This window comes from Candoia aspera, chromosome 1 (assembly GCF_035149785.1).
Source record: "Candoia aspera isolate rCanAsp1 chromosome 1, rCanAsp1.hap2, whole genome shotgun sequence".
Lineage (NCBI taxonomy): Eukaryota > Metazoa > Chordata > Lepidosauria > Squamata > Boidae > Candoia > Candoia aspera.
In genome coordinates this window covers 52,515,267-52,524,114 of record NC_086153.1, presented here as the reverse complement: position 1 = coordinate 52,524,114, position 8,848 = coordinate 52,515,267, and positions in this window count along the sequence as shown.

The following is an 8,848-nucleotide window of genomic DNA, read 5'->3' as shown; positions in this document are numbered from 1 at the left end:
AACGGTTCTTTAGTTTTCATTTTATTGTACTTTATCTTCATTGTATAATAAAGAATACATTTCCAAAATCTTTCTGCCAAGTATTCTCTCTAAATTCCTTGTTTATAATTATGCTTTTAAAAAAAACAACAAGAAAAAGGGTTGCAATAGTATCTGCTTCTTCATTGCAAGCTGCCAGGCAGTTGTGATACCTGATTTCTCTAAATAATGTTTGTTTCTGGAAAAAAAAACCGGTGTGTGTGTGTAACTCTTCTCACCTGCTTTTCTTTCTCATTCAGCTCTCTCCTCTTGCTCATTTCTCATTTCTGATGACAAAGCAATGATAAATGTAATCACAGCCTACTGTGAAGGAAGCAGGCAGGCAGAATGCAAAAATGGCTAGTTTAATGGAAAGCACACCAACTAACTTCACTGTGGATCTACTCTTACATGGAACCCAGAATGATGAATTATCCCTGCTTAATGCTTAACTTGGAATTGTCTTCCATGGATATTTTTATTTATTTTATTTATTGTTGTTGCATTTATAATCCATTTTTCCTCCAGGAGACAAAGCAGTGCACTCCTCTTTGCAATGGCATCTTTGCAACCAATCCTCTATAGTAGGAGAGATGGACAGGGTTCATGCATTGCACTAGGCCATAATATGATGTGTAAGTGTACCCATAATGGCATTGTGTGCAAACCAGGCCATAATGGCTTTTTCCAAAATATGGCTAAAATATCCTGGCTTAACATGATGAGTGAATGCAGCCATAATGATTGACCCAAAGTCACCCCAAGCTCAGGGTAAATTGTGATTAATGTGTTAGACAGGGAGACTCATTTGTGAAAGTTCCCAGTCAACCCTGAAATTCACTGCGTGGCTTTGGGCTAACCACTATCTTGGGGTAGTTTTGCTAAGGTAAAATAAAGAAAGACATCTGCATACAGATGTATGCAGCTTCTACAGGAACGGAAGTACATACATGTAATAATAAATACTTTAAAAATGGTCTCCTCAGGGCACAGTCAGACTAGTGCATTAAATTGCAATCCACTATTCCTTGAGTTGGCAGAGAAGTATTGCCAGTATAAAATTTACTGCCCCACTGGCCAAGCCCTATCCTGTCCCAGTAATGAAGCCAGCAAGCGGTGTTCTTCTTAACAGCCTTGATGTGGGATACATTAAAGAAAATGCTGTACAACAAAAGGATTTTTCCCCACTGTTTTACCTTCATTGGATGACCCAAGAAGAAGAAAATCCTGTTCTCATTTTCTTCATACCATGTGTGCTTCTGTACATCTCTAATATGTTTCTCAACTTACGCCTCTTTTTTCCTAAGCAAATGTTGTAACCTTTCCTCCAATGCCTTGATTATTTTCATTGAATTTTTTATATGGCTTTCAGCTCTACAATAACATCTATGAAATAAAATCTCTAAAATGACTTGAAATCCATGGTTTTCTGCATAGTATTTCACCTGTGTCAAGCCTTCTTCTAAGAACAAAGAAAGGTACACTAAATCAGGCCAAAATAGTTATTCATGTAGCTCAGTATCTGATCCTTCACTTTATCATCTGAAGACAGCACATGTGCTAGGGAGTAAACTGGCATATTCTGCAAGCAAAACTTATGTCCTACCTTTAGCTATGGCTTCTTCCCTCCTAGCCATTTGTAATGCTCAGCATGTACTGTAGTTACTCATATATTATCCACAATTTAGGAAATTTTCCTCAGTAAAAACTTGATGCAGCAAAATAGTGTTTTCCTGGCACTCAGTTACATTTTGTCCTTGGGAAAATGCAGTTCTTCCCTTAGTGGTATTTTATAAGCACTGTGATTGCTACTTAGAATATAGTTACATAAATGTCACAGGCATTGATAGATGCGGCATTATAGCCCTGAGAATTATCTTTCTTAACAGGAAAAGCTCAGATTTAGTAAGCAGTCTGGTAGTCTCGGTGATGACCTCCTTCTGATTTACAAACTGCTGTAGCGTTATAAAAAAATACTTTATCCAACTGGGAGAAGACAAAAATAAAATCTGTAGGTTTTTTTGGTTATGCCTTCTTTTGCAAGGAAGATAGGCAGGCAAAGTTTGAAAAAATGTTGATGCAAGTAAAACATTAGTCTTTCTAGGAAATTAATTTCACTGTATTTAAGGTGACCCTCCATCGGGTTAGCAGGAAAGAACATTCAGGGTCATTATCTAGAGGCTATATAATATCTGTTCCTTCAACTTCTGTCTCCCAAAAAATACTATGAGACAGTTATTCTTTTTCTAAAGTAATTCTTTCGAAACCTCCAACCTCTGTGGAACTTCTGATGCAGCAATATTTGGCCTAAATAAACTAAATACTTAAATAGAATAAATGGCCAAGACATCCTATCAGGTGTATGAAACTTGCTTTTTAATTTTGGAATAGTTTAAAAACAACTTCCTTGAAATGGAGTTGATCCAAAGCAATAATGTTGTGAGAGGCCCAGTTTATCTGCAAAACAGATTTATATGTTATTTTTAAACTCTGTTTGTCCCATAATATAAGCATTCCATGGATAAATAGGTCATAAAACATTAATTCTTCTACATTACTGTGTAAAACACGGAGTTCCTGGCTTTTATGTTTATATTTTGTAATTGATTCCCAGAACCCCAAACTGTTTTTCTAGAGTATTCTTTTTTAGACTACTCGATGTTCTATTATCCCATAGCACCCATTTGAAGTCAATTGCTTAAGCACTACTTAACTGTGTAGGAGGAGAGCTATGTTAGTCAATGGTGGCAAAAAAGCAGGAGTCTGGTAGCATTTTTTCTAACTCACAAATTTTTTTTAAAAGGCATGAGACTTTGTGAGCTGCAGCTCACTTCATCAGATGCATAGAGCGGCTGGACTGATAATGGATTTAAATTAGGGTGAGACGGGGCAGGGGCAGGAAGCGAGGGGAAGACAGATTAGTTATGCAGATGCAGGCTACATATGAAACAGATTAGCAGTACCTTATCAATTAACAGTTGTAATATTTAAAAATCCACTGTGTTTGTTGAGACATCTGAGATTGACTGAAATCTTTTGATGTATGTGAGTTCAGCAACCTCCCTCTCAATGATGGAGTGAAAGTCCCATTTTTCCAAAAGAGTCACCTTGAGGTCTGCTATAGAGTGTCCTGCAAGACTGAAATGCTCTACTCTATCCTTATTTTGAGTTCTGATGTTAAATTTGTGTCTGTTTATTCTTTTGAGCAAAGTTTGTCCCATTTGTCCTACATAGAATCCAGAGAGGCATTGCTGGTAAATGATGGCATACCTCACATTAGAGGAAGAGCATAGGAAGGTGCCTCTGATCTTGTGTGTACTGGTTGAGGCTTGTGATGGTGCTGTTGGTGTAGACATCTGAGTTCGTTGCATGGTCTGGTTAAAGGAACTAACTCCACCATTGAGTGAGAGGTTGCTGAACCCTCGTACATCAAAAGGTTTCAGGTAATCTCAGAAGGTCTCAACAAATACAATGAGTTTTTGACACATCACAATTGTTAAATTGATAAGGTACTTGAAATCTGTCTCTTCTCTGCATAGCCTACCTGTCTTCCCCCTTTTTCCCCACCCATTCTCATCCCAATTTAAATCCTACATCAGTCTACTCACTCTGTGCATCTGATGAAGTAAGCTGCAGTTCACAAAAACATATGCCTTTTAATAAAATGTGTAAGTCAGAAAAGGTGCTACCAGACTCCTGATTTTAAGCATTGCTTAAGGCACTCCTGTGCAAATTTACAGATAAGCAAGAACTTGATTTTGAATCTTTGGGATCCCAGTAAGTATAAACTGATACACACTAGGACAAACCTCCCAAACTTCACATATACACTGGTGGAGTCTTGGTTGTTTGGAACTAACCAAGAAAAAGATCTTGGGATCATAGTGGAGAGCTCAGTGAAAAATGCAAATTTCATGTTAGGGATCTTTTTGAAAGGGACTGAAAATAAAACTGCCACTAGCGTCATGCATTTAGTCAGATCTATGGTACATATACATCTGGAATGCTATATACAGTTCTGATCACCACATTTGAAAAATATAATAAAACTGCAAAAAGTACAGAAGAAGAGAAGCCAACCAAAACAATTAGGGGGCTCATCTGCATACTTAGGACTCTTTTGTTTCAAATGAGGCATGGGGATATGATCAAGGTATATAAAACAACGTATGGTATGAAGACTTCAGCAAAGGATCGTTACCTTGTCGTGGTGCTGGAGCTTGAGCACCTCAATGATGCCATGAGCTAAACCGTGAAGGGCCACCCAAGACGGGAAGGTCATGACAGAGAGGTCAGACTAAATGCAATCCCTGGGGAAGGTAATGGCAACCCACCTCAGTATTCTTGCCGTGAAAACTAAATGGATCAGTACAACCAGAGATATGTCGGTATACCATCGGAAGATGAGACCCCCAGGTCGGAAGATGGTCAAAATGCTCCTGGGGAGGAACAGAGGATGAGCTCAACTAGCCCCAGACGTGATGACGCAGCTAGCTCAAAGCCGAAAGGACGGCTAGCGGCCGACGGTGCTGGTGGTGAACGGCGAATCCGATGTTCTAAGGATCAACACACCATCGGAACCTGGAATGTAAGATCTATGAGCCAGGGCAAATTGGATGTGGTTATTGGTGAGATGTCAAGATTAAAGATAGACATTCTGGGCGTCAGTGAACTGAAATGGACTGGAATGGGCCACTTCACATCAAATGACCACCAGATCTACTACTGCGGACAAGAGGACCACAGAAGAAATGGAGTAGCCTTCATAATTAATAATAAAGTGGCTAAAGCAGTGCTTGGATACAACCCAAAAAACGACAGAATGATCTCAATTCGAATTCAGGGCAAGCCATCTAACATCACAGTGATCCAAATATATGCCCCAACCACAGATGCTGAAGAAGCTGAAGTAGAGCAGTTCTATGAGGATCTGCAGCACCTACTGGACAACATGCCTAAAAGAGATGTTATTTTCATCACAGGAGACTGGAATGCTAAGGTGGGCAGTCAAATGACACCTCGAATTACAGGTAAGTATGGCCTGGGAGAACAAAACGAAGCAGGACACAGGCTGATAGAATTTTGCCAAGACAATTCACTCTGCATAACAAACACTCTCTTCCAACAACCTAAGAGACGGCTTTATACATGGACTTCACCAGATGGACAACACCGAAATCAGATTGATTACATCCTTTGCAGCCAAAGGTGGCGGACATCTGTACAGTCGGTAAAAACAAGGCCTGGAGCTGACTGTAGTTCAGATCACGAACTTCTTCTTGCACAATTTAGGATCAGACTAAAGAGATTAGGGAAGACCCACAGATCAGCTAGATATGAGCTCACTGTAACGATTGCCTAAACCCAAATACTCAGTCTCACAAGCTCGGGCTTAAAGATAACTGATTTATTAAAGGAATAGTATGCAAATACAGAGAAAGCTGAGAATGAGCAAAAGCGCGCCAAATACAAACTAAATACCCTCGCTTCAAACCCAATCCCGCCCCTCGCCCCACCATAGCAACCACCCCCTCCCAGGTGTTGGCAACCGTCACACATCGGCCTGGGAAAGTAACCTTGAAGACATGTCATAACCCAAACATACATTCCTGCAGAACAGCAAGGAGATTACAGCCTGGCACGGCTGAAATTCCCCTCCCCGCAAATGACAGACACGGAACAGGAGAGTGACATGTGAAACGTTACGATGTATTCAAACCATTGAAACGATGAACATGACATATCGCCCCCCTTAAAGAAACTAAACTAAGCAGCAAGTTCATGCGGCTAGGCAGAATAAAGACGGGCTAAGTGATTTTACAGTGTGGGACACGCATCAGCACCTATACATAGGAAGACACGCATCAAAGAATCCACATGTGAAACGCTCCCATTCATCTCTACACAAGATCTAAGCATTGGCATGAAAATTTTCACGATGCAGATATTAGCATTGAACATTGCGGTCATGACAAAACGCAAGGAACAGGTTACAGTGGTTAAACAGCATATAAATGCAAAAGGCTAAACAGCATGAGAATGCTAAAGCAAACCACAGAGCCCCGCCCCTCCACTCAGTCCGGAGGGACATGCTTCCAGCAAACAAAGCCCTGAAACCCACCCCTATCTCGCCCGAAATCCAGGATTTCTCGCTGATCGCCAGCCTCGCTCGGTGGGTCCACCTCCTCCGCCCTCAGTGCGAAGAATGCGTCGCCTTCTTCCTCAGGCCCCAAGGCGGGCTGTCTCACCTCGGCCTCTCCGCTGCATCCCGCCCGACCGCCGCCGCTCTCCACGCAGCCCAGGCCCCTCGAGGCCGCACCCTTCTTGGCGCTGACACAGGCAGGAACGATGGCTCTCTCCTGCCGCGCTTGCATCCCGTGGAGCAGCGCCATCTCCAGCCACAGGAAGTTCCTCATCCAGTCCCGCTGCGCCTCCGAGCGCTCGCACCGCAGCTCGGCTTCGGTCAGCAGGAACACCCACCACTCCAACGAAAATGCCGATGTGCCGCCCTCCTTCGCCGGAATCATGCAGCCACGCCGCGTCCCAGCCTGGGCCATCAAGGATGCCAGCCACTCCGGGGACCACACCGGGGCGCCGCTCTCCACCTCCAAACCCATCCCCGACTCCGGAACATCGCTACCGGCCACTGCGCTGAGGTCGCTCCCCCGCGACTCTGCCCGTTGCGGCCTGACCCGCCGATCAGCGAATTCCACCTCCGGAAACGTGGGGTATTGGGGTCTCCAGGTGGCATGAGCTAGCCCCGACCGAGCTTCCGCCACGCCGTCCCCGCTGGAGCGCTGTTGCGCCCCGATTCGTCCATCCATTGTTAAAGTCATCGCTAGCTCTCCCCTTCACCAAAGGCTTGGATGGGGGCTAGCGGAAAATTTCATTATGATTCTCAGCTTTATGTAACGATTGCCTAAACCCAAATACTCAGTCTCACAAGCTCGGGCTTAAAGATAACTGATTTATTAAAGGAATAGTATGCAAATACAGAGAAAGCTGAGAATGAGCAAAAGCGCGCCAAATACAAACTAAATACCCTCGCTTCAAACCCAATCCCGCCCCTCGCCCCACCATAGCAACCACCCCCTCCCAGGTGTTGGCAACCGTCACACATCGGCCTGGGAAAGTAACCTTGAAGACATGTCATAACCCAAACATACATTCCTGCAGAACAGCAAGGAGATTACAGCCTGGCACGGCTGAAATTCCCCTCCCCGCAAATGACAGACACGGAACAGGAGAGTGACATGTGAAACGTTACGATGTATTCAAACCATTGAAACGATGAACATGACACTCACTAATATTCCTAAGGAATATGCAGTGGAGGTGAAGAATCGATTTAAGGGACTGGACTTAGTAGATAGGGTCCCGGAAGAACTCTGGACAGAAGTTGGCAGCATTGTTCAGGAGGCGGCAACAAAATACATCCCAAAGAAAGAGAAAACCAAGAAGGCAAAATGGCTGTCTGCTGAGACACTAGAAGTAGCCCAAGAAAGAAGGAAAGCAAAAGGCAACAGTGATAGGGGGAGATATGCCCAATTAAATGCAAAATTCCAGAGGTTAGCCAGAAGAGATAAGGAATTATTTTTAAACAAGCAATGTGCGGAAGTGGAAGAAGACAATAGAATAGGAAGGACAAGAGACCTCTTCCAGAAAATTAGAAACATTGGAGGTAAATTCCAGGCCAAAATGGGTATGATCAAAAACAAAGATGGCAAGGACCTAACAGAAGAAGAAGAGATCAAGAAAAGGTGGCAAGAATATACAGAAGACCTGTATAGGAAGGATAACAATATCGGGGATAGCTTTGACAGTGTGGTCGGTGAGCTAGAGCCAGACATCCTGAAGAGTGAGGTTGAGTGGGCCTTAAGAAGCATTGCTAATAACAAGGCAACAGGAGACGACGGCATCCCAGCTGAACTGTTCAAAATCTTGCAAGATGATGCTGTCAAGGTAATGCATGCTATATGCCAGCAAATTTGGAAAACACAAGAATGGCCATCAGACTGGAAAAAATCAACTTATATCCCCATACCAAAAAAGGGAAACACTAAAGAATGTTCAAACTATCGAACAGTGGCACTCATTTCACATGCCAGTAAGGTAATGCTCAAGATCCTGCAAGGTAGACTTCAGCAGTTCATGGAGCGAGAATTGCCAGATGTACAAGCTGGGTTTAGAAAAGGCAGAGGAACTAGGGACCAAATTGCCAACATCCGCTGGATAATGGAAAAAGCCAGGGAGTTTCAGAAAAACATCTATTTCTGTTTTATTGACTATTCTAAAGCCTTTGACTGTGTGGACCATAACAAATTGTGGCAAGTTCTTAGCGGTATGGGGATACCAAGTCATCTTGTATGCCTCCTGAAGAATCTGTATAACGACCAAGTAGCAACAGTAAGAACAGACCACGGAAGAACGGACTGGTTTAAGATTGGGAAAGGAGTACGGCAGGGCTGTATACTCTCACCCTACCTATTCAACTTGTATGCAGAACACATCATGCGACAAGCTGGGCTTGAGGAATCCAAGGCTGGAGTTAAAATCTCTGGAAGAAACATTAACAATCTCAGATATGCAGATGATACCACTTTGATGGCTGAAAGTGAAGAGGAACTGAGGAGCCTTATGATGAAGGTGAAAGAAGAAAGTGCAAAAGCTGGTTTGCAGCTAAACCTCAAAAAACCAAGATTATGGCAACCAGCTTGATTGATAACTGGCAAATAGAGGGAGAAAATGTAGAAGCAGTGAAAGACTTTGTATTCCTAGGTGCAAAGATTACTGCAGATGCTGACTGCAGTCAGGAAATCAGAAGACGCTT